Source organism: Coregonus clupeaformis, unplaced genomic scaffold, assembly GCF_020615455.1.
Source record: "Coregonus clupeaformis isolate EN_2021a unplaced genomic scaffold, ASM2061545v1 scaf2418, whole genome shotgun sequence".
Classification (NCBI taxonomy): domain Eukaryota; kingdom Metazoa; phylum Chordata; class Actinopteri; order Salmoniformes; family Salmonidae; genus Coregonus; species Coregonus clupeaformis.
Window position 1 is genome coordinate 27,693 of NW_025535872.1, and position 25,480 is coordinate 53,172.

Below are 25,480 nucleotides of genomic sequence, written 5' to 3' on the forward strand. Positions count from 1 at the left end.
TGATTTGATTTGATCAGGGCAGGGCAGCACACAAACTGCATTTAGTCCAATAACAATCCATGATATTATTAGGGTGATAAATAAAAAGCAGTTGCTCCATGACACAAGAGCACGCTCTACTGGGACAAAAAGCTTACAGCACCTGGTATTCCCAGGCGGTCTCCCATCCAAGTACTAACCAGGCCCGACCCTGCTTAGCTTCCGAGATCGGACGAGATCGGGCGTATTCAGGCTGGTATGGCCGTAAGCGAGGGAACAACTCTTGGTACACTATATAAAGTCAATGTGTCACTCACTCTGAAAGGGACACAGAAACGTATCCACTTTGTGACACAAACTGAAGAAGCTCAACCCCTGCTTACATTTCCATATATATATATATATATATATTTGAGTCTTGTTGGGGGGGAAGAGGGCATATCCTATGTTGATTTATGACAAGTTCATTGACTAGGGCCCTATAAAATAGGCGTTGCGGACCGAATCACGGAATCCAGACATTAAACCGAAATTCAACAATATTCAAACATTTATTGAACTTAGTAAGAAATCAACTAAATCTATTCAACTTGTTAGAAAACGCATTCATTTGCCCAAGTCAATCATAAGACATGAACAAAATGCATCAGTGATTCGTATTTCCATGAACTTTCTGAAACGGCACAGGAATGCCCCTGTCTGTGTGCATGTGTGCGGTGCGCGCGTATGTCTACACTTTGTGTAGCCGTTAGCGATGATGCTAATGATAACCTTCTTCTGGTAGGGAAGGAATGGCTTTCCCCAAAACCTTCGCAAGTAAATGTTAACTACAAAGTAGCCTATGCCTGCATGGCAGAATTATACCGTGATCATTTGCATCACTCCAGTTGCCATTTGTTCTACAGCAACACCGCTTAACCAAACAAAGGTCTCTTCCTGGTGCATGCTTGCATTTAAGGGTAACTACACCCCAACATCTAAATGTCTTACATTTTTCCCAGACCTCACAAATGGTCACCTGATAGGGTTTAAACATTGTTGTGGACATAGAACATCCAATTGTGCTGTTTTGCTATTAAAAAGGTGTACTTTTGAGAGCGAAAACCTGCCAAAACAGGGACAAACGGTCAACGGGGAAATCTAAACGGAGAAAAGGGAACTTGGGAATTAACGGAATCAGGCAAAACATTGAAGGGATTGTATAGTGCCCTAATGGACTACAGACATTGACTGTCTCCTAGACTAAAAACAAAGGCTGCATGTACTGCCTATATTTTGAGGGAAACGCACTGTCCATTATTTGATTTGATTTGATCAGGGCAGGGCAGACACACAAACTGCATTTAGTCCAATAACAATCCATGATATTATTAGGGTGATAAATAAAAAGCAGTTGCTCCATGACACAAGAGCACGCTCTACTGGGACAAAAGCTTACAGCACCTGGTATTCCCAGGCGGTCTCCCATCCAAGTACTAACCAGGCCCGACCCTGCTTAGCTTCCGAGATCGGACGAGATCGGGCGTATTCAGGCTGGTATGGCCGTAAGCGAGGGAACAACTCTTGGTACACTATATAAAGTCAATGTGTCACTCACTCTGAAAGGGACACAGAAACGTATCCACTTTGTGACACAAACTGAAGAAGCTCAACCCCTGCTTACATTTCCAATATATATATATATATATATTTGAGTCTTGTTGGGGGGGAAGAGGGCATATCCTATGTTGATTTATGACAAGTTCATTGACTAGGGCCCTATAAAATAGGCGTTGCGGACCGAATCACGGAATCCAGACATTAAACCGAAATTCAACAATATTCAAACATTTATTGAACTTAGTAAGAAATCAACTAAATCTATTCAACTTGTTAGAAAACGCATTCATTTGCCCAAGTCAATCATAAGACATGAACAAAATGCATCAGTGATTCGTATTTCCATGAACTTTCTGAAACGGCACAGGAATGCCCCTGTCTGTGTGCATGTGTGCGGTGCGCGCGTATGTCTACACTTTGTGTAGCCGTTAGCGATGATGCTAATGATAACCTTCTTCTGGTAGGGAAGGAATGGCTTTCCCCAAAACCTTCGCAAGTAAATGTTAACTACAAAGTAGCCTATGCCTGCATGGCAGAATTATACCGTGATCATTTGCATCACTCCAGTTGCCATTTGTTCTACAGCAACACCGCTTAACCAAACAAAGGTCTCTTCCTGGTGCATGCTTGCATTTAAGGGTAACTACACCCCAACATCTAAATGTCTTACATTTTTCCCAGACCTCACAAATGGTCACCTGATAGGGTTTAAACATTGTTGTGGACATAGAACATCCAATTGTGCTGTTTTGCTATTAAAAAGGTGTACTTTTGAGAGCGAAAACCTGCCAAAACAGGGACAAACGGTCAACGGGGAAATCTAAACGGAGAAAAGGGAACTTGGGAATTAACGGAATCAGGCAAAACATTGAAGGGATTGTATAGTGCCCTAATGGACTACAGACATTGACTGTCTCCTAGACTAAAAACAAAGGCTGCATGTACTGCCTATATTTTGAGGGAAACGCACTGTCCATTATTTGATTTGATTTGATCAGGGCAGGGCAGCACACAAACTGCATTTAGTCCAATAACAATCCATGATATTATTAGGGTGATAAATAAAAAGCAGTTGCTCCATGACACAAGAGCACGCTCTACTGGGACAAAAGCTTACAGCACCTGGTATTCCCAGGCGGTCTCCCATCCAAGTACTAACCAGGCCCGACCCTGCTTAGCTTCCGAGATCGGACGAGATCGGGCGTATTCAGGCTGGTATGGCCGTAAGCGAGGGAACAACTCTTGGTACACTATATAAAGTCAATGTGTCACTCACTCTGAAAGGGACACAGAAACGTATCCACTTTGTGACACAAACTGAAGAAGCTCAACCCCTGCTTACATTTCCAAATATATATATATATATATATTTGAGTCTTGTTGGGGGGGAAGAGGGCATATCCTATGTTGATTTATGACAAGTTCATTGACTAGGGCCCTATAAAATAGGCGTTGCGGACCGAATCACGGAATCCAGACATTAAACCGAAATTCAACAATATTCAAACATTTATTGAACTTAGTAAGAAATCAACTAAATCTATTCAACTTGTTAGAAAACGCATTCATTTGCCCAAGTCAATCATAAGACATGAACAAAATGCATCAGTGATTCGTATTTCCATGAACTTTCTGAAACGGCACAGGAATGCCCCTGTCTGTGTGCATGTGTGCGGTGCGCGCGTATGTCTACACTTTGTGTAGCCGTTAGCGATGATGCTAATGATAACCTTCTTCTGGTAGGGAAGGAATGGCTTTCCCCAAAACCTTCGCAAGTAAATGTTAACTACAAAGTAGCCTATGCCTGCATGGCAGAATTATACCGTGATCATTTGCATCACTCCAGTTGCCATTTGTTCTACAGCAACACCGCTTAACCAAACAAAGGTCTCTTCCTGGTGCATGCTTGCATTTAAGGGTAACTACACCCCAACATCTAAATGTCTTACATTTTTCCCAGACCTCACAAATGGTCACCTGATAGGGTTTAAACATTGTTGTGGACATAGAACATCCAATTGTGCTGTTTTGCTATTAAAAAGGTGTACTTTTGAGAGCGAAAACCTGCCAAAACAGGGACAAACGGTCAACGGGGAAATCTAAACGGAGAAAAGGGAACTTGGGAATTAACGGAATCAGGCAAAACATTGAAGGGATTGTATAGTGCCCTAATGGACTACAGACATTGACTGTCTCCTAGACTAAAAACAAAGGCTGCATGTACTGCCTATATTTTGAGGGAAACGCACTGTCCATTATTTGATTTGATTTGATCAGGGCAGGGCAGCACACAAACTGCATTTAGTCCAATAACAATCCATGATATTATTAGGGTGATAAATAAAAAGCAGTTGCTCCATGACACAAGAGCACGCTCTACTGGGACAAAAGCTTACAGCACCTGGTATTCCCAGGCGGTCTCCCATCCAAGTACTAACCAGGCCCGACCCTGCTTAGCTTCCGAGATCGGACGAGATCGGGCGTATTCAGGCTGGTATGGCCGTAAGCGAGGGAACAACTCTTGGTACACTATATAAAGTCAATGTGTCACTCACTCTGAAAGGGACACAGAAACGTATCCACTTTGTGACACAAACTGAAGAAGCTCAACCCCTGCTTACATTTCCAATATATATATATATATATATTTGAGTCTTGTTGGGGGGGGAAGAGGGCATATCCTATGTTGATTTATGACAAGTTCATTGACTAGGGCCCTATAAAATAGGCGTTGCGGACCGAATCACGGAATCCAGACATTAAACCGAAATTCAACAATATTCAAACATTTATTGAACTTAGTAAGAAATCAACTAAATCTATTCAACTTGTTAGAAAACGCATTCATTTGCCCAAGTCAATCATAAGACATGAACAAAATGCATCAGTGATTCGTATTTCCATGAACTTTCTGAAACGGCACAGGAATGCCCCTGTCTGTGTGCATGTGTGCGGTGCGCGCGTATGTCTACACTTTGTGTAGCCGTTAGCGATGATGCTAATGATAACCTTCTTCTGGTAGGGAAGGAATGGCTTTCCCCAAAACCTTCGCAAGTAAATGTTAACTACAAAGTAGCCTATGCCTGCATGGCAGAATTATACCGTGATCATTTGCATCACTCCAGTTGCCATTTGTTCTACAGCAACACCGCTTAACCAAACAAAGGTCTCTTCCTGGTGCATGCTTGCATTTAAGGGTAACTACACCCCAACATCTAAATGTCTTACATTTTTCCCAGACCTCACAAATGGTCACCTGATAGGGTTTAAACATTGTTGTGGACATAGAACATCCAATTGTGCTGTTTTGCTATTAAAAAGGTGTACTTTTGAGAGCGAAAACCTGCCAAAACAGGGACAAACGGTCAACGGGGAAATCTAAACGGAGAAAAGGGAACTTGGGAATTAACGGAATCAGGCAAAACATTGAAGGGATTGTATAGTGCCCTAATGGACTACAGACATTGACTGTCTCCTAGACTAAAAACAAAGGCTGCATGTACTGCCTATATTTTGAGGGAAACGCACTGTCCATTATTTGATTTGATTTGATCAGGGCAGGGCAGCACACAAACTGCATTTAGTCCAATAACAATCCATGATATTATTAGGGTGATAAATAAAAAGCAGTTGCTCCATGACACAAGAGCACGCTCTACTGGGACAAAAAGCTTACAGCACCTGGTATTCCCAGGCGGTCTCCCATCCAAGTACTAACCAGGCCCGACCCTGCTTAGCTTCCGAGATCGGACGAGATCGGGCGTATTTTTTTTTTTTTTTTTTTATTGTAAAATATTCATCAAATACACTTATATTATACCATGTACAGTGTTATATACAAAAAACCATACACTAGAAACTATTCTACCATAGGCAGGCGAACAATTCACCCCCTATCAAATCAAAGAACCCAAAGAAATAAAAACAAAAACCTAGTATACAAAAACCAGACATGACTAAGACATATCAAATTCCACATATTAAATAGGCAGATTTAAAAGCATCTCCCTGTCAAATAAAAATAAACATAGAAAATATCAAAATATTCCTTTCAAAAATTATAAGTGATTCCTCCACCATCCACCCTTGCAATTAACCCACTCCCCTCTACAAAAAGTTCATCAAAATCTTCCAATCCATAACTATAAAACATATCGATGTGCTTCTTAAACAAAGCTACAAAAATACCCCACACCCTTACCCTCCTCCCTTCAAAATAAGCATAATTCCTCCCACAAAAAATAGCATACCTAACAAAACTCAATACAATATTCAACAACCTCACATTAACCCCTTTACATTCATCTCCCACTCCAAATAAAACCAATTCCTCCCACGCATTCTTTTCCAACAAACCACTCCCCCAGTTTTTACATATTATTTCCTTTACTTTACAAAACATATCTTTTAAATCCTCGCATTCTACAAATAAGTGTAATAAATTTTCTGGTGCCTTACCACATATATCACATTCTCTTTTTATTTCTTTATTTATTTGATGCAGCACTACTTTTGTGTATATCCGATTATGTCTTATTTTAAAATCGTTATTTTCACATTCCAATTTATTCCCATGTAAGTATAAGTTTTTCCATAATACTTTTCGATCCATCTTCGGAAACAGTTCTACCCACCTCTTCTCAGCAGCAGGCCTGTCAGTAACCAGTAATTGTTTATAAAAAACATTTGTTCTGACACTAGCCAATGTTTTCCATTTATCCCCATTGTCAATATATAAATTCGGTAATACATATAAATCTTCCCAAATTCCATCTCCATTAATGACAGAAACCCATTCTGCTGGAATGCTACTTTTCACCCGTTCAAATCCATTCAATATAGTACCTTTCCAAACTGTATCATCCACATCCTTCACATTGTCATAAATGGCCTGGCCTCTTAGAAACCCAGGAATAACTTCATATACAAAGTCTTTAATAAGTCTCAGTCCAGCCCTCATAAAAAGGGGATTATACAACACTTCATCATTGAACATAATTTTGGGATTTAAAAACACAGGTTGATTCAGTATTATATCCTTATGTTCACACACATATTTTACACGAGGAAGAAATTCTCCCCATGCACGTAACACTTCCTGATAAAACAGAGGAACTTGTTCATACATAGGCTTTTTCCATATCATTAATAACCCACTCTCTTCACATCCTCCATTATTATACAAATAATTCCTAAAGAACCTCTTCCACCCATATTCTTCCTCCCCATATAAATACTTCTGTATAATTTTAATTCTTAATGCTTTTCTTTTCACGTCTATGTCCACTAATTTTAGACCCCCATCTTTATATTCTGCAGCAAGTGTAGACCTAGATATTCTAGCCCCTTTGCCATCCCACAAGAAGTTAGAAACAATAGAATTAAGTTCTTTTAAAACCCACTCTGGCATCTGAAGCACATCCATGACATATACACATTTAGATATTAGTAAAGAATTTGTTACCACTACCTTTCCTTTCAATTTTAAATTCCTCCATCTCCAAAATGCCATAGTTTGTTTGATTTTATTCAATACACCTGCCCAAGTCCTATCACATGCCTCCTTTTCATCAATACCCAAAATAACTCCCAACGCTTTAAAATAGCCATTAGCTCTTTTAAAATGATACCTACACCCATTATCATTCACTAGCCCCACATACAAAACCTCAGTCTTTTCTACATTAATCTTAGCACCTGATGCTTTCCCAAAGAGCTCAAAACACTCCATCACTCTATTTACACTTTCCACATCTCTAACAGTAATTGTAGTGTCATCTGCATATTGCTGCACAATGCTGACTCCACCCCCTGGAATAGAAACGCCTCGGATCTGGTGGTCTGCTTTAAGGAGAGCCACCAGAGGCTCAACCGACATACAATATAAGGCCGCAGACAATGGACATCCTTGCCTCACCGACCTCTCCAATGGGAAAGCATCAGTAAGTAACCCGTTACATTTTACTCTACTTACTGCAGCACCGTATAGCAGCTGTATCCAGGCCACCATTCTGCTCCCAAATCCAAAAGTTTTAAGCGTCTGCATTAGAAATGAATGTTCTACTCTATCAAAAGCTTTATTTAAATCAATGCTCAATACTACACCTCCCTCACCCTTCATATGTCTTATGACATCCCTTAAAGTGCAAATAATGTCTGCTATTTCTCTACCAGGAACACTGTAAGCCTGTGTCTCTGAAATAATACTTCCCATTACTTTATTAATTCTGTTAGCCAGCACCTTAGTTAAGATCTTATAATCTACATTTAAAATAGATAATGGCCTAAAATTTTCTAATCTTTTCCTACTTCCCTTGTTTTTATATATTATAGTTATTAAGCCAGTCGCCATCGATTCCGAGACTTCCTGAGATTGCTCCATATATTTGTACACATCTAATAAAACAGGTGCCATTATATCCACAAATGTTTTGTAAAACTCACTTGTCAGCCCATCAGAGCCAGGGCTCTTATTTCTATGAGCAGACAAAATCGCCTCCCGTATCTCTGTGACCGCCAAGTCTGTGTCACACATGAGTCTTTCATCCTCTGATATTCTGGCATCTACATAGCTCAACACCTCTTCTATACATCCTTGATCATTGCATTCTTTTTTAAAAAGATTACTATAAAAACATTCTATTGTATCTAAAATCCCCACCAGATCATTCACTGTCTCCCCCCTCTCATTCTCGATTTCTGTAATATAGTTTCTAGCCTGCTTCTTCTTTTCTAACCCTAAAAAGAAGGATGTACATTTCTCTCCTTCTATGGCATACTGTACTCTACTCCTTACTATTGCCCCCCATACATGCACTCTTTTCAAAGTTATGTACCGCAGCCTGAGCTTCCATAAAACCTGCCATATCATAACCCTCCACCGTATCAACTTTCCCCAGCTCAATGTCTAGTCTTTTATTCAAAGCTATCCTCTCCCTCTTTAAAAGAAAATTCCTTCGTCTTGCATATTTAATGCTCAACCCTCTAATCTTCTCTTTTAGACCCTCCCACCACAAACCAATATTAACACTTTTAAAATCACTCAATATTTCTCTATTTATACAATCAGAAATCATATCAATATATTTTCCTTCTTTTAGTAGCTCAGCATTCAAACACCATACACCACCCCCCTCTAGAAGGCACACTAGGACCCAGCAGGAAACCAAGAGAGGCATGATCACTTAATGTATTAAAATCATACCTAATCTTTTGTATATATTGCACTATATTTTCCGCCGCTAAACAATAATCTATGCGGCTTTGCCTGAGAACCTTCAAAACAACCTGCCTCCTTGAAAAAACTCTCTGACCTGGATGCATTCCCCTCCATACATCACTCAGACAATGATCCTTCATTATCCCCAACAATACTCGCCTAGACATGTCAGAGCGCAACAAAGTACTCCTTGACGTGTCCAGTTTTGTCAATCTAACGTTAAAATCCCCAACCAATATACAGTTACCCACACAATGTTGCTCAAGTGCCTTAAAAAATACTTCTCGGTCACTCTCATTATTAGGTGCATAAACATTCAATAAAGTGTATTGCACATTTAGAAATTCAAATTTAACACTCAAAAGTCTACCCTCTTTATCCGCATACACTTGCCTAATATTCTGTACACTATCCCTCTTAATTAATATAGCAACCCCACACGTCCTCTCCCCACCATTATTATAATAAATCAAATCCATCCATCTCTTTCTTACTCCATCCATCATACTGTCAGTCCAGTGTGTCTCTTGGAAGCATAAAATATCAGCCTGTAGTAGACTCACTGTCTGTTCTAACTTTCCCATATTCCTTAGTCCATTAATATTAACAGATACAACACTCACCATAAGTACAATTAATATGTTGATTTTTCCCATCATCAAGACCCAGTCTTTTTCTTCTTCTTCTTGATCTTGCTCTTCCTACTTTCCTTTGCTTCTTCCCTCACCCTTTGGACTTCACCCGCGGACACTTCACTCTCAGAGTCCTTCCTCTTCGCGGATTCCCCCTTCACATCCATACTTTCAGGAATAGTGTCAGGTACAACCCCTCCATTATCTTCATCTCCCTCACCTTCAGATGTTTCCGTTTCCTGCTCACCTCCTCCTCCTTCTCCACCATCAGGCTCCTTTCCATCTGTGCAGTAGTCATCTAGGAATTCGACATCCATGCTCGCCCCAATTCCATCCCCCTCTGTCGCAGTAGATTCACCATCTCCTCCTCCTCCACCATCCTTGTCTCCTTTTTCCCCGTCCTCCATCACGTCCCCCTCCTCCACTCTCTCTTCTTCCATCTCCTCCTCCTGTTGTTCCATGTCTTCACCATCTGTTGGCCCAGTACACGTACAGCGCATTCTTCTCTCCCCACATCCATTACATGGTCTCTCCTCTCTCTCGACGCACTCTCTTGCATAGTGCCCTTGTGCTCCGCATCTCCGACATAGAAAATCAGGACAGTCCCGTACTACGTGGCCAGACTGAATACAAATTCGGCACACTTTAACTTGCCTGTCATGTATCACTCGAAAGTACTCAGTCCCCTCCAACGTCTCAAACTTGGTAGAATATGGTAGTGAGCGCACCACGTCTGTAAACCGAACTTTACAGAATCTTGTGCCATCAGCGATCTCTGTTCCTGGCCATAATCTCCTCTTAATCCCAGAAACCGCCTTCACACCCCATCCTTCCAATTTTGCCACGATAGTATCGTCACTAATATACACTGGTAAATTCATAAAGGACACCACCAGCTCATCCGCTGAAATGTCCCTCGCCATTACCGTGCACGATTTGATTTTTAGTCCATCCATTAACCTCTCCTTCCCATGGACATGGGACATCGTAATCTCATACTTCTGATCACCTTTAAATCTGCACCCTATCACCGTTCCACACGCCTCCTTTATCCCTCTCAGCAATTCCATCATCGTTAATTTCTTTTCCCCAGTGATATCCACCGCCACCGTACAAGTCTTATCATAGGACTTTTCCCTCGATGATGGTGCATCAGGAACTTTTCCTCCATGTCCAGTACTCTTTGTCTGTTCCATCGCGTAGGTCGTTGTATCTATTGTTGTCCGTCCGATTAACTAATTATATCTGTATTTTTCCCTCCTTTCCTTCCCCCCAGCAAAAGCTGCTAGGGGAGAAACAACTCTTACTAATAAATCAAAAACAAAAATCAAATTCCACATAAATAACCAAACAAAAAAAGATTTCAAAACGCAGCAACCAATTCCCTCTCCTTCTCCTCCAATACCACCGCACCTGTTTCCACTTCCTCAATTACCGAAAGGGGTGTATTCAGGCTGGTATGGCCGTAAGCGAGGGAACAACTCTTGGTACACTATATAAAGTCAATGTGTCACTCACTCTGAAAGGGACACAGAAACGTATCCACTTTGTGACACAAACTGAAGAAGCTCAACCCCTGCTTACATTTCCAAATATATATATATATATATTTGAGTCTTGTTGGGGGGGAAGAGGGCATATCCTATGTTGATTTATGACAAGTTCATTGACTAGGGCCCTATAAAATAGGCGTTGCGGACCGAATCACGGAATCCAGACATTAAACCGAAATTCAACAATATTCAAACATTTATTGAACTTAGTAAGAAATCAACTAAATCTATTCAACTTGTTAGAAAACGCATTCATTTGCCCAAGTCAATCATAAGACATGAACAAAATGCATCAGTGATTCGTATTTCCATGAACTTTCTGAAACGGCACAGGAATGCCCCTGTCTGTGTGCATGTGTGCGGTGCGCGCGTATGTCTACACTTTGTGTAGCCGTTAGCGATGATGCTAATGATAACCTTCTTCTGGTAGGGAAGGAATGGCTTTCCCCAAAACCTTCGCAAGTAAATGTTAACTACAAAGTAGCCTATGCCTGCATGGCAGAATTATACCGTGATCATTTGCATCACTCCAGTTGCCATTTGTTCTACAGCAACACCGCTTAACCAAACAAAGGTCTCTTCCTGGTGCATGCTTGCATTTAAGGGTAACTACACCCCAACATCTAAATGTCTTACATTTTTCCCAGACCTCACAAATGGTCACCTGATAGGGTTTAAACATTGTTGTGGACATAGAACATCCAATTGTGCTGTTTTGCTATTAAAAAGGTGTACTTTTGAGAGCGAAAACCTGCCAAAACAGGGACAAACGGTCAACGGGGAAATCTAAACGGAGAAAAGGGAACTTGGGAATTAACGGAATCAGGCAAAACATTGAAGGGATTGTATAGTGCCCTAATGGACTACAGACATTGACTGTCTCCTAGACTAAAAACAAAGGCTGCATGTACTGCCTATATTTTGAGGGAAACGCACTGTCCATTATTTGATTTGATTTGATCAGGGCAGGGCAGCACACAAACTGCATTTAGTCCAATAACAATCCATGATATTATTAGGGTGATAAATAAAAAGCAGTTGCTCCATGACACAAGAGCACGCTCTACTGGGACAAAAGCTTACAGCACCTGGTATTCCCAGGCGGTCTCCCATCCAAGTACTAACCAGGCCCGACCCTGCTTAGCTTCCGAGATCGGACGAGATCGGGCGTATTCAGGCTGGTATGGCCGTAAGCGAGGGAACAACTCTTGGTACACTATATAAAGTCAATGTGTCACTCACTCTGAAAGGGACACAGAAACGTATCCACTTTGTGACACAAACTGAAGAAGCTCAACCCCTGCTTACATTTCCAATATATATATATATATATTTGAGTCTTGTTGGGGGGGAAGAGGGCATATCCTATGTTGATTTATGACAAGTTCATTGACTAGGGCCCTATAAAATAGGCGTTGCCGGACCGAATCACGGAATCCAGACATTAAACCGAAATTCAACAATATTCAAACATTTATTGAACTTAGTAAGAAATCAACTAAATCTATTCAACTTGTTAGAAAACGCATTCATTTGCCCAAGTCAATCATAAGACATGAACAAAATGCATCAGTGATTCGTATTTCCATGAACTTTCTGAAACGGCACAGGAATGCCCCTGTCTGTGTGCATGTGTGCGGTGCGCGCGTATGTCTACACTTTGTGTAGCCGTTAGCGATGATGCTAATGATAACCTTCTTCTGGTAGGGAAGGAATGGCTTTCCCCAAAACCTTCGCAAGTAAATGTTAACTACAAAGTAGCCTATGCCTGCATGGCAGAATTATACCGTGATCATTTGCATCACTCCAGTTGCCATTTGTTCTACAGCAACACCGCTTAACCAAACAAAGGTCTCTTCCTGGTGCATGCTTGCATTTAAGGGTAACTACACCCCAACATCTAAATGTCTTACATTTTTCCCAGACCTCACAAATGGTCACCTGATAGGGTTTAAACATTGTTGTGGACATAGAACATCCAATTGTGCTGTTTTGCTATTAAAAAGGTGTACTTTTGAGAGCGAAAACCTGCCAAAACAGGGACAAACGGTCAACGGGGAAATCTAAACGGAGAAAAGGGAACTTGGGAATTAACGGAATCAGGCAAAACATTGAAGGGATTGTATAGTGCCCTAATGGACTACAGACATTGACTGTCTCCTAGACTAAAAACAAAGGCTGCATGTACTGCCTATATTTTGAGGGAAACGCACTGTCCATTATTTGATTTGATTTGATCAGGGCAGGGCAGCACACAAACTGCATTTAGTCCAATAACAATCCATGATATTATTAGGGTGATAAATAAAAAGCAGTTGCTCCATGACACAAGAGCACGCTCTACTGGGACAAAAAGCTTACAGCACCTGGTATTCCCAGGCGGTCTCCCATCCAAGTACTAACCAGGCCCGACCCTGCTTAGCTTCCGAGATCGGACGAGATCGGGCGTATTCAGGCTGGTATGGCCGTAAGCGAGGGAACAACTCTTGGTACACTATATAAAGTCAATGTGTCACTCACTCTGAAAGGGACACAGAAACGTATCCACTTTGTGACACAAACTGAAGAAGCTCAACCCCTGCTTACATTTCCAATATATATATATATATATATTTGAGTCTTGTTGGGGGGGAAGAGGGCATATCCTATGTTGATTTATGACAAGTTCATTGACTAGGGCCCTATAAAATAGGCGTTGCGGACCGAATCACGGAATCCAGACATTAAACCGAAATTCAACAATATTCAAACATTTATTGAACTTAGTAAGAAATCAACTAAATCTATTCAACTTGTTAGAAAACGCATTCATTTGCCCAAGTCAATCATAAGACATGAACAAAATGCATCAGTGATTCGTATTTCCATGAACTTTCTGAAACGGCACAGGAATGCCCCTGTCTGTGTGCATGTGTGCGGTGCGCGCGTATGTCTACACTTTGTGTAGCCGTTAGCGATGATGCTAATGATAACCTTCTTCTGGTAGGGAAGGAATGGCTTTCCCCAAAACCTTCGCAAGTAAATGTTAACTACAAAGTAGCCTATGCCTGCATGGCAGAATTATACCGTGATCATTTGCATCACTCCAGTTGCCATTTGTTCTACAGCAACACCGCTTAACCAAACAAAGGTCTCTTCCTGGTGCATGCTTGCATTTAAGGGTAACTACACCCCAACATCTAAATGTCTTACATTTTTCCCAGACCTCACAAATGGTCACCTGATAGGGTTTAAACATTGTTGTGGACATAGAACATCCAATTGTGCTGTTTTGCTATTAAAAAGGTGTACTTTTGAGAGCGAAAACCTGCCAAAACAGGGACAAACGGTCAACGGGGAAATCTAAACGGAGAAAAGGGAACTTGGGAATTAACGGAATCAGGCAAAACATTGAAGGGATTGTATAGTGCCCTAATGGACTACAGACATTGACTGTCTCCTAGACTAAAAACAAAGGCTGCATGTACTGCCTATATTTTGAGGGAAACGCACTGTCCATTATTTGATTTGATTTGATCAGGGCAGGGCAGCACACAAACTGCATTTAGTCCAATAACAATCCATGATATTATTAGGGTGATAAATAAAAAGCAGTTGCTCCATGACACAAGAGCACGCTCTACTGGGACAAAAAGCTTACAGCACCTGGTATTCCCAGGCGGTCTCCCATCCAAGTACTAACCAGGCCCGACCCTGCTTAGCTTCCGAGATCGGACGAGATCGGGCGTATTCAGGCTGGTATGGCCGTAAGCGAGGGAACAACTCTTGGTACACTATATAAAGTCAATGTGTCACTCACTCTGAAAGGGACACAGAAACGTATCCACTTTGTGACACAAACTGAAGAAGCTCAACCCCTGCTTACATTTCCAATATATATATATATATATTTGAGTCTTGTTGGGGGGGAAGAGGGCATATCCTATGTTGATTTATGACAAGTTCATTGACTAGGGCCCTATAAAATAGGCGTTGCGGACCGAATCACGGAATCCAGACATTAAACCGAAATTCAACAATATTCAAACATTTATTGAACTTAGTAAGAAATCAACTAAATCTATTCAACTTGTTAGAAAACGCATTCATTTGCCCAAGTCAATCATAAGACATGAACAAAATGCATCAGTGATTCGTATTTCCATGAACTTTCTGAAACGGCACAGGAATGCCCCTGTCTGTGTGCATGTGTGCGGTGCGCGCGTATGTCTACACTTTGTGTAGCCGTTAGCGATGATGCTAATGATAACCTTCTTCTGGTAGGGAAGGAATGGCTTTCCCCAAAACCTTCGCAAGTAAATGTTAACTACAAAGTAGCCTATGCCTGCATGGCAGAATTATACCGTGATCATTTGCATCACTCCAGTTGCCATTTGTTCTACAGCAACACCGCTTAACCAAACAAAGGTCTCTTCCTGGTGCATGCTTGCATTTAAGGGTAACTACACCCCAACATCTAAATGTCTTACATTTTTCCCAGACCTCACAAATGGTCACCTGATAGGGTTTAAACATTGTTGTGGACATAGAACATCCAATTGTGCTGTTTTGCTATTAAAAAGGTGTACTTTTGAGAGCGAAAACCTGCCAAAACAGGGACAAACGGTCAACGGGGAAATCTAAACGGAGAAAAGGGAACTTGGGAATTAACGGAATCAGGCAAAACATTGAAGGGATTGTATAGTGCCCTAATGGACTACAGACATTGACTGTCTCCTAGACTAAAAACAAAGGCTGCATGTACTGCCTATATTTTGAGGGAAACGCACTGTCCATTATTTGATTTGATTTGATCAGGGCAGGGCAGCACACAAACTGCATTTAGTCCAATAACAATCCATGATATTATTAGGGTGATAAATAAAAAGCAGTTGCTCCATGACACAAGAGCACGCTCTACTGGGACAAAAAGCTTACAGCACCTGGTATTCCCAGGCGGTCTCCCATCCAAGTACTAACCAGGCCCGACCCTGCTTAGCTTCCGAGATCGGACGAGATCGGGCGTATTCAGGCTGGTATGGCCGTAAGCGAGGGAACAACTCTTGGTACACTATATAAAGTCAATGTGTCACTCACTCTGAAAGGGACACAGAAACGTATCCACTTTGTGACACAAACTGAAGAAGCTCAACCCCTGCTTACATTTCCAATATATATATATATATATATTTGAGTCTTGTTGGGGGGGGAAGAGGGCATATCCTATGTTGATTTATGACAAGTTCATTGACTAGGGCCCTATAAAATAGGCGTTGCGGACCGAATCACGGAATCCAGACATTAAACCGAAATTCAACAATATTCAAACATTTATTGAACTTAGTAAGAAATCAACTAAATCTATTCAACTTGTTAGAAAACGCATTCATTTGCCCAAGTCAATCATAAGACATGAACAAAATGCATCAGTGATTCGTATTTCCATGAACTTTCTGAAACGGCACAGGAATGCCCCTGTCTGTGTGCATGTGTGCGGTGCGCGCGTATGTCTACACTTTGTGTAGCCGTTAGCGATGATGCTAATGATAACCTTCTTCTGGTAGGGAAGGAATGGCTTTCCCCAAAACCTTCGCAAGTAAATGTTAACTACAAAGTAGCCTATGCCTGCCTGGCAGAATTATACCGTGATCATTTGCATCACTCCAGTTGCCATTTGTTCTACAGCAACACCGCTTAACCAAACAAAGGTCTCTTCCTGGTGCATGCTTGCATTTAAGGGTAACTACACCCCAACATCTAAATGTCTTACATTTTTCCCAGACCTCACAAATGGTCACCTGATAGGGTTTAAACATTGTTGTGGACATAGAACATCCAATTGTGCTGTTTTGCTATTAAAAAGGTGTACTTTTGAGAGCGAAAACCTGCCAAAACAGGGACAAACGGTCAACGGGGAAATCTAAACGGAGAAAAGGGAACTTGGGAATTAACGGAATCAGGCAAAACATTGAAGGGATTGTATAGTGCCCTAATGGACTACAGACATTGACTGTCTCCTAGACTAAAAACAAAGGCTGCATGTACTGCCTATATTTTGAGGGAAACGCACTGTCCATTATTTGATTTGATTTGATCAGGGCAGGGCAGCACACAAACTGCATTTAGTCCAATAACAATCCATGATATTATTAGGGTGATAAATAAAAAGCAGTTGCTCCATGACACAAGAGCACGCTCTACTGGGACAAAAAGCTTACAGCACCTGGTATTCCCAGGCGGTCTCCCATCCAAGTACTAACCAGGCCCGACCCTGCTTAGCTTCCGAGATCGGACGAGATCGGGCGTATTCAGGCTGGTATGGCCGTAAGCGAGGGAACAACTCTTGGTACACTATATAAAGTCAATGTGTCACTCACTCTGAAAGGGACACAGAAACGTATCCACTTTGTGACACAAACTGAAGAAGCTCAACCCCTGCTTACATTTCCAAATATATATATATATATATTTGAGTCTTGTTGGGGGGGAAGAGGGCATATCCTATGTTGATTTATGACAAGTTCATTGACTAGGGCCCTATAAAATAGGCGTTGCGGACCGAATCACGGAATCCAGACATTAAACCGAAATTCAACAATATTCAAACATTTATTGAACTTAGTAAGAAATCAACTAAATCTATTCAACTTGTTAGAAAACGCATTCATTTGCCCAAGTCAATCATAAGACATGAACAAAATGCATCAGTGATTCGTATTTCCATGAACTTTCTGAAACGGCACAGGAATGCCCCTGTCTGTGTGCATGTGTGCGGTGCGCGCGTATGTCTACACTTTGTGTAGCCGTTAGCGATGATGCTAATGATAACCTTCTTCTGGTAGGGAAGGAATGGCTTTCCCCAAAACCTTCGCAAGTAAATGTTAACTACAAAGTAGCCTATGCCTGCATGGCAGAATTATACCGTGATCATTTGCATCACTCCAGTTGCCATTTGTTCTACAGCAACACCGCTTAACCAAACAAAGGTCTCTTCCTGGTGCATGCTTGCATTTAAGGGTAACTACACCCCAACATCTAAATGTCTTACATTTTTCCCAGACCTCACAAATGGTCACCTGATAGGGTTTAAACATTGTTGTGGACATAGAACATCCAATTGTGCTGTTTTGCTATTAAAAAGGTGTACTTTTGAGAGCGAAAACCTGCCAAAACAGGGACAAACGGTCAACGGGGAAATCTAAACGGAGAAAAGGGAACTTGGGAATTAACGGAATCAGGCAAAACATTGAAGGGATTGTATAGTGCCCTAATGGACTACAGACATTGACTGTCTCCTAGACTAAAAACAAAGGCTGCATGTACTGCCTATATTTTGAGGGAAACGCACTGTCCATTATTTGATTTGATTTGATCAGGGCAGGGCAGCACACAAACTGCATTTAGTCCAATAACAATCCATGATATTATTAGGGTGATAAATAAAAAGCAGTTGCTCCATGACACAAGAGCACGCTCTACTGGGACAAAAAGCTTACAGCACCTGGTATTCCCAGGCGGTCTCCCATCCAAGTACTAACCAGGCCCGACCCTGCTTAGCTTCCGAGATCGGACGAGATCGGGCGTATTCAGGCTGGTATGGCCGTAAGCGAGGGAACAACTCTTGGTACACTATATAAAGTCAATGTGTCACTCACTCTGAAAGGGACACAGAAACGTATCCACTTTGTGACACAAACTGAAGAAGCTCAACCCCTGCTTACATTTCCAATATATATATATATATATATTTGAGTCTTGTTGGGGGGGGAAGAGGGCATATCCTATGTTGATTTATGACAAGTTCATTGACTAGGGCCCTATAAAATAGGCGTTGCGGACCGAATCACGGAATCCAGACATTAAACCGAAATTCAACAATATTCAAACATTTATTGAACTTAGTAAGAAATCAACTAAATCTATTCAACTTGTTAGAAAACGCATTCATTTGCCCAAGTCAATCATAAGACATGAACAAAATGCATCAGTGATTCGTATTTCCATGAACTTTCTGAAACGGCACAGGAATGCCCCTGTCTGTGTGCATGTGTGCGGTGCGCGCGTATGTCTACACTTTGTGTAGCCGTTAGCGATGATGCTAATGATAACCTTCTTCTGGTAGGGAAGGAATGGCTTTCCCCAAAACCTTCGCAAGTAAATGTTAACTACAAAGTAGCCTATGCCTGCATGGCAGAATTATACCGTGATCATTTGCATCACTCCAGTTGCCATTTGTTCTACAGCAACACCGCTTAACCAAACAAAGGTCTCTTCCTGGTGCATGCTTGCATTTAAGGGTAACTACACCCCAACATCTAAATGTCTTACATTTTTCCCAGACCTCACAAATGGTCACCTGATAGGGTTTAAACATTGTTGTGGACATAGAACATCCAATTGTGCTGTTTTGCTATTAAAAAGGTGTACTTTTGAGAGCGAAAACCTGCCAAAACAGGGACAAACGGTCAACGGGGAAATCTAAACGGAGAAAAGGGAACTTGGGAATTAACGGAATCAGGCAAAACATTGAAGGGATTGTATAGTGCCCTAATGGACTACAGACATTGACTGTCTCCTAGACTAAAAACAAAGGCTGCATGTACTGCCTATATTTTGAGGGAAACGCACTGTCCATTATTTGATTTGATTTGATCAGGGCAGGGCAGCACACAAACTGCATTTAGTCCAATAACAATCCATGATATTATTAGGGTGATAAATAAAAAGCAGTTGCTCCATGACACAAGAGCACGCTCTACTGGGACAAAAAGCTTACAGCACCTGGTATTCCCAGGCGGTCTCCCATCCAAGTACTAACCAGGCCCGACCCTGCTTAGCTTCCGAGATCGGACGAGATCGGGCGTATTCAGGCTGGTATGGCCGTAAGCGAGGGAACAACTCTTGGTACACTATATAAAGTCAATGTGTCACTCACTCTGAAAGGGACACAGAAACGTATCCACTTTGTGACACAAACTGAAGAAGCTCAACCCCTGCTTACATTTCCAATATATATATATATATATATTTGAGTCTTGTTGGGGGGAAGAGGGCATATCCTATGTTGATTTATGACAAGTTCATTGACTAGGGCCCTATAAAATAGGCGTTGCGGACCGAATCACGGAATCCAGACATTAAACCGAAATTCAACAATATTCAAACATTTATTGAACTTAGTAAGAAATCAACTAAATCTATTCAACTTGTTAGAAAACGCATTCATTTGCCCAAGTCAATCATAAGACATGAACAAAATGCATCAGTGATTCGTATTTCCATGAACTTTCTGAAACGGCACAGGAATGCCCCTGTCTGTGTGCATGTGTGCGGTGCGCGCGTATGTCTACACTTTGTGTAGCCGTTAGCGATGATGCTAATGATAACCTTCTTCTGGTAGGGAAGGAATGGCTTTCCCCAAAACCTTCGCAAGTAAATGTTAACTACAAAGTAGCCTATGCCTGCATGGCAGAATTATACCGTGATCATTTGCATCACTCCAGTTGCCATTTGTTCTACAGCAACACCGCTTAACCAAACAAAGGTCTCTTCCTGGTGCATGCTTGCATTTAAGGGTAACTACACCCCAACATCTAAATGTCTTACATTTTTCCCAGACCTCACAAATGGTCACCTGATAGGGTTTAAACATTGTTGTGGACATAGAACATCCAATTGTGCTGTTTTGCTATTAAAAAGGTGTACTTTTGAGAGCGAAAACCTGCCAAAACAGGGACAAACGGTCAACGGGGAAATCTAAACGGAGAAAAGGGAACTTGGGAATTAACGGAATCAGGCAAAACATTGAAGGGATTGTATAGTGCCCTAATGGACTACAGACATTGACTGTCTCCTAGACTAAAAACAAAGGCTGCATGTACTGCCTATATTTTGAGGGAAACGCACTGTCCATTATTTGATTTGATTTGATCAGGGCAGGGCAGCACACAAACTGCATTTAGTCCAATAACAATCCATGATATTATTAGGGTGATAAATAAAAAGCAGTTGCTCCATGACACAAGAGCACGCTCTACTGGGACAAAAAGCTTACAGCACCTGGTATTCCCAGGCGGTCTCCCATCCAAGTACTAACCAGGCCCGACCCTGCTTAGCTTCCGAGATCGGACGAGATCGGGCGTATTCAGGCTGGTATGGCCGTAAGCGAGGGAACAACTCTTGGTACACTATATAAAGTCAATGTGTCACTCACTCTGAAAGGGACACAGAAACGTATCCACTTTGTGACACAAACTGAAGAAGCTCAACCCCTGCTTACATTTCCAAATATATATATATATATATTTGAGTCTTGTTGGGGGGGGAAGAGGGCATATCCTATGTTGATTTATGACAAGTTCATTGACTAGGGCCCTATAAAATAGGCGTTGCGGACCGAATCACGGAATCCAGACATTAAACCGAAATTCAACAATATTCAAACATTTATTGAACTTAGTAAGAAATCAACTAAATCTATTCAACTTGTTAGAAAACGCATTCATTTGCCCAAGTCAATCATAAGACATGAACAAAATGCATCAGTGATTCGTATTTCCATGAACTTTCTGAAACGGCACAGGAATGCCCCTGTCTGTGTGCATGTGTGCGGTGCGCGCGTATGTCTACACTTTGTGTAGCCGTTAGCGATGATGCTAATGATAACCTTCTTCTGGTAGGGAAGGAATGGCTTTCCCCAAAACCTTCGCAAGTAAATGTTAACTACAAAGTAGCCTATGCCTGCCTGGCAGAATTATACCGTGATCATTTGCATCACTCCAGTTGCCATTTGTTCTACAGCAACACCGCTTAACCAAACAAAGGTCTCTTCCTGGTGCATGCTTGCATTTAAGGGTAACTACACCCCAACATCTAAATGTCTTACATTTTTCCCAGACCTCACAAATGGTCACCTGATAGGGTTTAAACATTGTTGTGGACATAGAACATCCAATTGTGCTGTTTTGCTATTAAAAAGGTGTACTTTTGAGAGCGAAAACCTGCCAAAACAGGGACAAACGGTCAACGGGGAAATCTAAACGGAGAAAAGGGAACTTGGGAATTAACGGAATCAGGCAAAACATTGAAGGGATTGTATAGTGCCCTAATGGACTACAGACATTGACTGTCTCCTAGACTAAAAACAAAGGCTGCATGTACTGCCTATATTTTGAGGGAAACGCACTGTCCATTATTTGATTTGATTTGATCAGGGCAGGGCAGCACACAAACTGCATTTAGTCCAATAACAATCCATGATATTATTAGGGTGATAAATAAAAAGCAGTTGCTCCATGACACAAGAGCACGCTCTACTGGGACAAAAAGCTTACAGCACCTGGTATTCCCAGGCGGTCTCCCATCCAAGTACTAACCAGGCCCGACCCTGCTTAGCTTCCGAGATCGGACGAGATCGGGCGTATTCAGGCTGGTATGGCCGTAAGCGAGGGAACAACTCTTGGTACACTATATAAAGTCAATGTGTCACTCACTCTGAAAGGGACACAGAAACGTATCCACTTTGTGACACAAACTGAAGAAGCTCAACCCCTGCTTACATTTCCAAATATATATATATATATATTTGAGTCTTGTTGGGGGGGGAAGAGGGCATATCCTATGTTGATTTATGACAAGTTCATTGACTAGGGCCCTATAAAATAGGCGTTGCGGACCGAATCACGGAATCCAGACATTAAACCGAAATTCAACAATATTCAAACATTTATTGAACTTAGTAAGAAATCAACTAAATCTATTCAACTTGTTAGAAAACGCATTCATTTGCCCAAGTCAATCATAAGACATGAACAAAATGCATCAGTGATTCGTATTTCCATGAACTTTCTGAAACGGCACAGGAATGCCCCTGTCTGTGTGCATGTGTGCGGTGCGCGCGTATGTCTACACTTTGTGTAGCCGTTAGCGATGATGCTAATGATAACCTTCTTCTGGTAGGGAAGGAATGGCTTTCCCCAAAACCTTCGCAAGTAAATGTTAACTACAAAGTAGCCTATGCCTGCCTGGCAGAATTATACCGTGATCATTTGCATCACTCCAGTTGCCATTTGTTCTACAGCAACACCGCTTAACCAAACAAAGGTCTCTTCCTGGTGCATGCTTGCATTTAAGGGTAACTACACCCCAACATCTAAATGTCTTACATTTTTCCCAGACCTCACAAATGGTCACCTGATAGGGTTTAAACATTGTTGTGGACATAGAACATCCAATTGTGCTGTTTTGCTATTAAAAAGGTGTACTTTTGAGAGCGAAAACCTGCCAAAACAGGGACAAACGGTCAACGGGGAAATCTAAACGGAGAAAAGGGAACTTGGGAATTAACGGAATCAGGCAAAACATTGAAGGGATTGTATAGTGCCCTAATGGACTACAGACATTGACTGTCTCCTAGACTAAAAACAAAGGCTGCATGTACTGCCTATATTTTGAGGGAAACGCACTGTCCATTATTTGATTTGATTTGATCAGGGCAGGGCAGCACACAAACTGCATTTAGTCCAATAACAATCCATGATATTATTAGGGTGATAAATAAAAAGCAGTTGCTCCATGACACAAGAGCACGCTCTACTGGGACAAAAAGCTTACAGCACCTGGTATTCCCAGGCGGTCTCCCATCCAAGTACTAACCAGGCCCGACCCTGCTTAGCTTCCGAGATCGGACGAGATCGGGCGTATTCAGGCTGGTATGGCCGTAAGCGAGGGAACAACTCTTGGTACACTATATAAAGTCAATGTGTCACTCACTCTGAAAGGGACACAGAAACGTATCCACTTTGTGACACAAACTGAAGAAGCTCAACCCCTGCTTACATTTCCAATATATATATATATATATTTGAGTCTTGTTGGGGGGGGAAGAGGGCATATCCTATGTTGATTTATGACAAGTTCATTGACTAGGGCCCTATAAAATAGGCGTTGCGGACCGAATCACGGAATCCAGACATTAAACCGAAATTCAACAATATTCAAACATTTATTGAACTTAGTAAGAAATCAACTAAATCTATTCAACTTGTTAGAAAACGCATTCATTTGCCCAAGTCAATCATAAGACATGAACAAAATGCATCAGTGATTCGTATTTCCATGAACTTTCTGAAACGGCACAGGAATGCCCCTGTCTGTGTGCATGTGTGCGGTGCGCGCGTATGTCTACACTTTGTGTAGCCGTTAGCGATGATGCTAATGATAACCTTCTTCTGGTAGGGAAGGAATGGCTTTCCCCAAAACCTTCGCAAGTAAATGTTAACTACAAAGTAGCCTATGCCTGCCTGGCAGAATTATACCGTGATCATTTGCATCACTCCAGTTGCCATTTGTTCTACAGCAACACCGCTTAACCAAACAAAGGTCTCTTCCTGGTGCATGCTTGCATTTAAGGGTAACTACACCCCAACATCTAAATGTCTTACATTTTTCCCAGACCTCACAAATGGTCACCTGATAGGGTTTAAACATTGTTGTGGACATAGAACATCCAATTGTGCTGTTTTGCTATTAAAAAGGTGTACTTTTGAGAGCGAAAACCTGCCAAAACAGGGACAAACGGTCAACGGGGAAATCTAAACGGAGAAAAGGGAACTTGGGAATTAACGGAATCAGGCAAAACATTGAAGGGATTGTATAGTGCCCTAATGGACTACAGACATTGACTGTCTCCTAGACTAAAAACAAAGGCTGCATGTACTGCCTATATTTTGAGGGAAACGCACTGTCCATTATTTGATTTGATTTGATCAGGGCAGGGCAGCACACAAACTGCATTTAGTCCAATAACAATCCATGATATTATTAGGGTGATAAATAAAAAGCAGTTGCTCCATGACACAAGAGCACGCTCTACTGGGACAAAAAGCTTACAGCACCTGGTATTCCCAGGCGGTCTCCCATCCAAGTACTAACCAGGCCCGACCCTGCTTAGCTTCCGAGATCGGACGAGATCGGGCGTATTCAGGCTGGTATGGCCGTAAGCGAGGAACAACTCTTGGTACACTATATAAAGTCAATGTGTCACTCACTCTGAAAGGGACACAGAAACGTATCCACTTTGTGACACAAACTGAAGAAGCTCAACCCCTGCTTACATTTCCAAATATATATATATATATATTTGAGTCTTGTTGGGGGGGAAGAGGGCATATCCTATGTTGATTTATGACAAGTTCATTGACTAGGGCCCTATAAAATAGGCGTTGCGGACCGAATCACGGAATCCAGACATTAAACCGAAATTCAACAATATTCAAACATTTATTGAACTTAGTAAGAAATCAACTAAATCTATTCAACTTGTTAGAAAACGCATTCATTTGCCCAAGTCAATCATAAGACATGAACAAAATGCATCAGTGATTCGTATTTCCATGAACTTTCTGAAAGCGGCACAGGAATGCCCCTGTCTGTGTGCATGTGTGCGGTGCGCGCGTATGTCTACACTTTGTGTAGCCGTTAGCGATGATGCTAATGATAACCTTCTTCTGGTAGGGAAG

General features: G+C 41.6%; 15 non-coding genes across 15 annotated transcripts; all 15 read right to left on the minus strand.

Annotated features, from left to right (window-relative positions):
- Positions 1–130: 130 nt before the first annotated feature.
- LOC123488638 lies at positions 131–249 on the minus strand. Its single transcript, XR_006660220.1, has one exon. It is a non-coding gene; the product is annotated as a 5S ribosomal RNA (ribosomal RNA).
- A 1,161-nt stretch (positions 250–1,410) lies between these two features.
- On the minus strand, positions 1,411–1,529 carry LOC123488639. Its single transcript, XR_006660221.1, has one exon. It is a non-coding gene; the product is annotated as a 5S ribosomal RNA (ribosomal RNA).
- Positions 1,530–2,688: 1,159 nt separating this feature from the next.
- LOC123488640 lies at positions 2,689–2,807 on the minus strand. The gene has a single exon (XR_006660222.1). It is a non-coding gene; the product is annotated as a 5S ribosomal RNA (ribosomal RNA).
- Positions 2,808–3,967: 1,160 nt separating this feature from the next.
- LOC121562935 lies at positions 3,968–4,086 on the minus strand. The gene has a single exon (XR_005999672.1). It is a non-coding gene; the product is annotated as a 5S ribosomal RNA (ribosomal RNA).
- Positions 4,087–12,058: 7,972 nt separating this feature from the next.
- Positions 12,059–12,177, minus strand: LOC121565820. The gene has a single exon (XR_006000685.2). It is a non-coding gene; the product is annotated as a 5S ribosomal RNA (ribosomal RNA).
- Positions 12,178–13,336: 1,159 nt separating this feature from the next.
- LOC121565824 lies at positions 13,337–13,455 on the minus strand. The gene has a single exon (XR_006660224.1). It is a non-coding gene; the product is annotated as a 5S ribosomal RNA (ribosomal RNA).
- Positions 13,456–14,615: 1,160 nt separating this feature from the next.
- On the minus strand, positions 14,616–14,734 carry LOC123488641. The gene has a single exon (XR_006660225.1). It is a non-coding gene; the product is annotated as a 5S ribosomal RNA (ribosomal RNA).
- A 1,158-nt stretch (positions 14,735–15,892) lies between these two features.
- LOC123488642 lies at positions 15,893–16,011 on the minus strand. The gene has a single exon (XR_006660226.1). It is a non-coding gene; the product is annotated as a 5S ribosomal RNA (ribosomal RNA).
- A 1,161-nt stretch (positions 16,012–17,172) lies between these two features.
- LOC123488643 lies at positions 17,173–17,291 on the minus strand. The gene has a single exon (XR_006660227.1). It is a non-coding gene; the product is annotated as a 5S ribosomal RNA (ribosomal RNA).
- Positions 17,292–18,450: 1,159 nt separating this feature from the next.
- LOC123488644 lies at positions 18,451–18,569 on the minus strand. Its single transcript, XR_006660228.1, has one exon. It is a non-coding gene; the product is annotated as a 5S ribosomal RNA (ribosomal RNA).
- A 1,161-nt stretch (positions 18,570–19,730) lies between these two features.
- LOC121562946 lies at positions 19,731–19,849 on the minus strand. Its single transcript, XR_005999683.1, has one exon. It is a non-coding gene; the product is annotated as a 5S ribosomal RNA (ribosomal RNA).
- Positions 19,850–21,008: 1,159 nt separating this feature from the next.
- On the minus strand, positions 21,009–21,127 carry LOC123488645. The gene has a single exon (XR_006660229.1). It is a non-coding gene; the product is annotated as a 5S ribosomal RNA (ribosomal RNA).
- A 1,160-nt stretch (positions 21,128–22,287) lies between these two features.
- On the minus strand, positions 22,288–22,406 carry LOC123488646. Its single transcript, XR_006660230.1, has one exon. It is a non-coding gene; the product is annotated as a 5S ribosomal RNA (ribosomal RNA).
- Positions 22,407–23,566: 1,160 nt separating this feature from the next.
- Positions 23,567–23,685, minus strand: LOC123488647. The gene has a single exon (XR_006660231.1). It is a non-coding gene; the product is annotated as a 5S ribosomal RNA (ribosomal RNA).
- A 1,159-nt stretch (positions 23,686–24,844) lies between these two features.
- On the minus strand, positions 24,845–24,963 carry LOC121562981. Its single transcript, XR_006660232.1, has one exon. It is a non-coding gene; the product is annotated as a 5S ribosomal RNA (ribosomal RNA).
- Between the last annotated feature and the right edge of the window lie 517 nt (positions 24,964–25,480).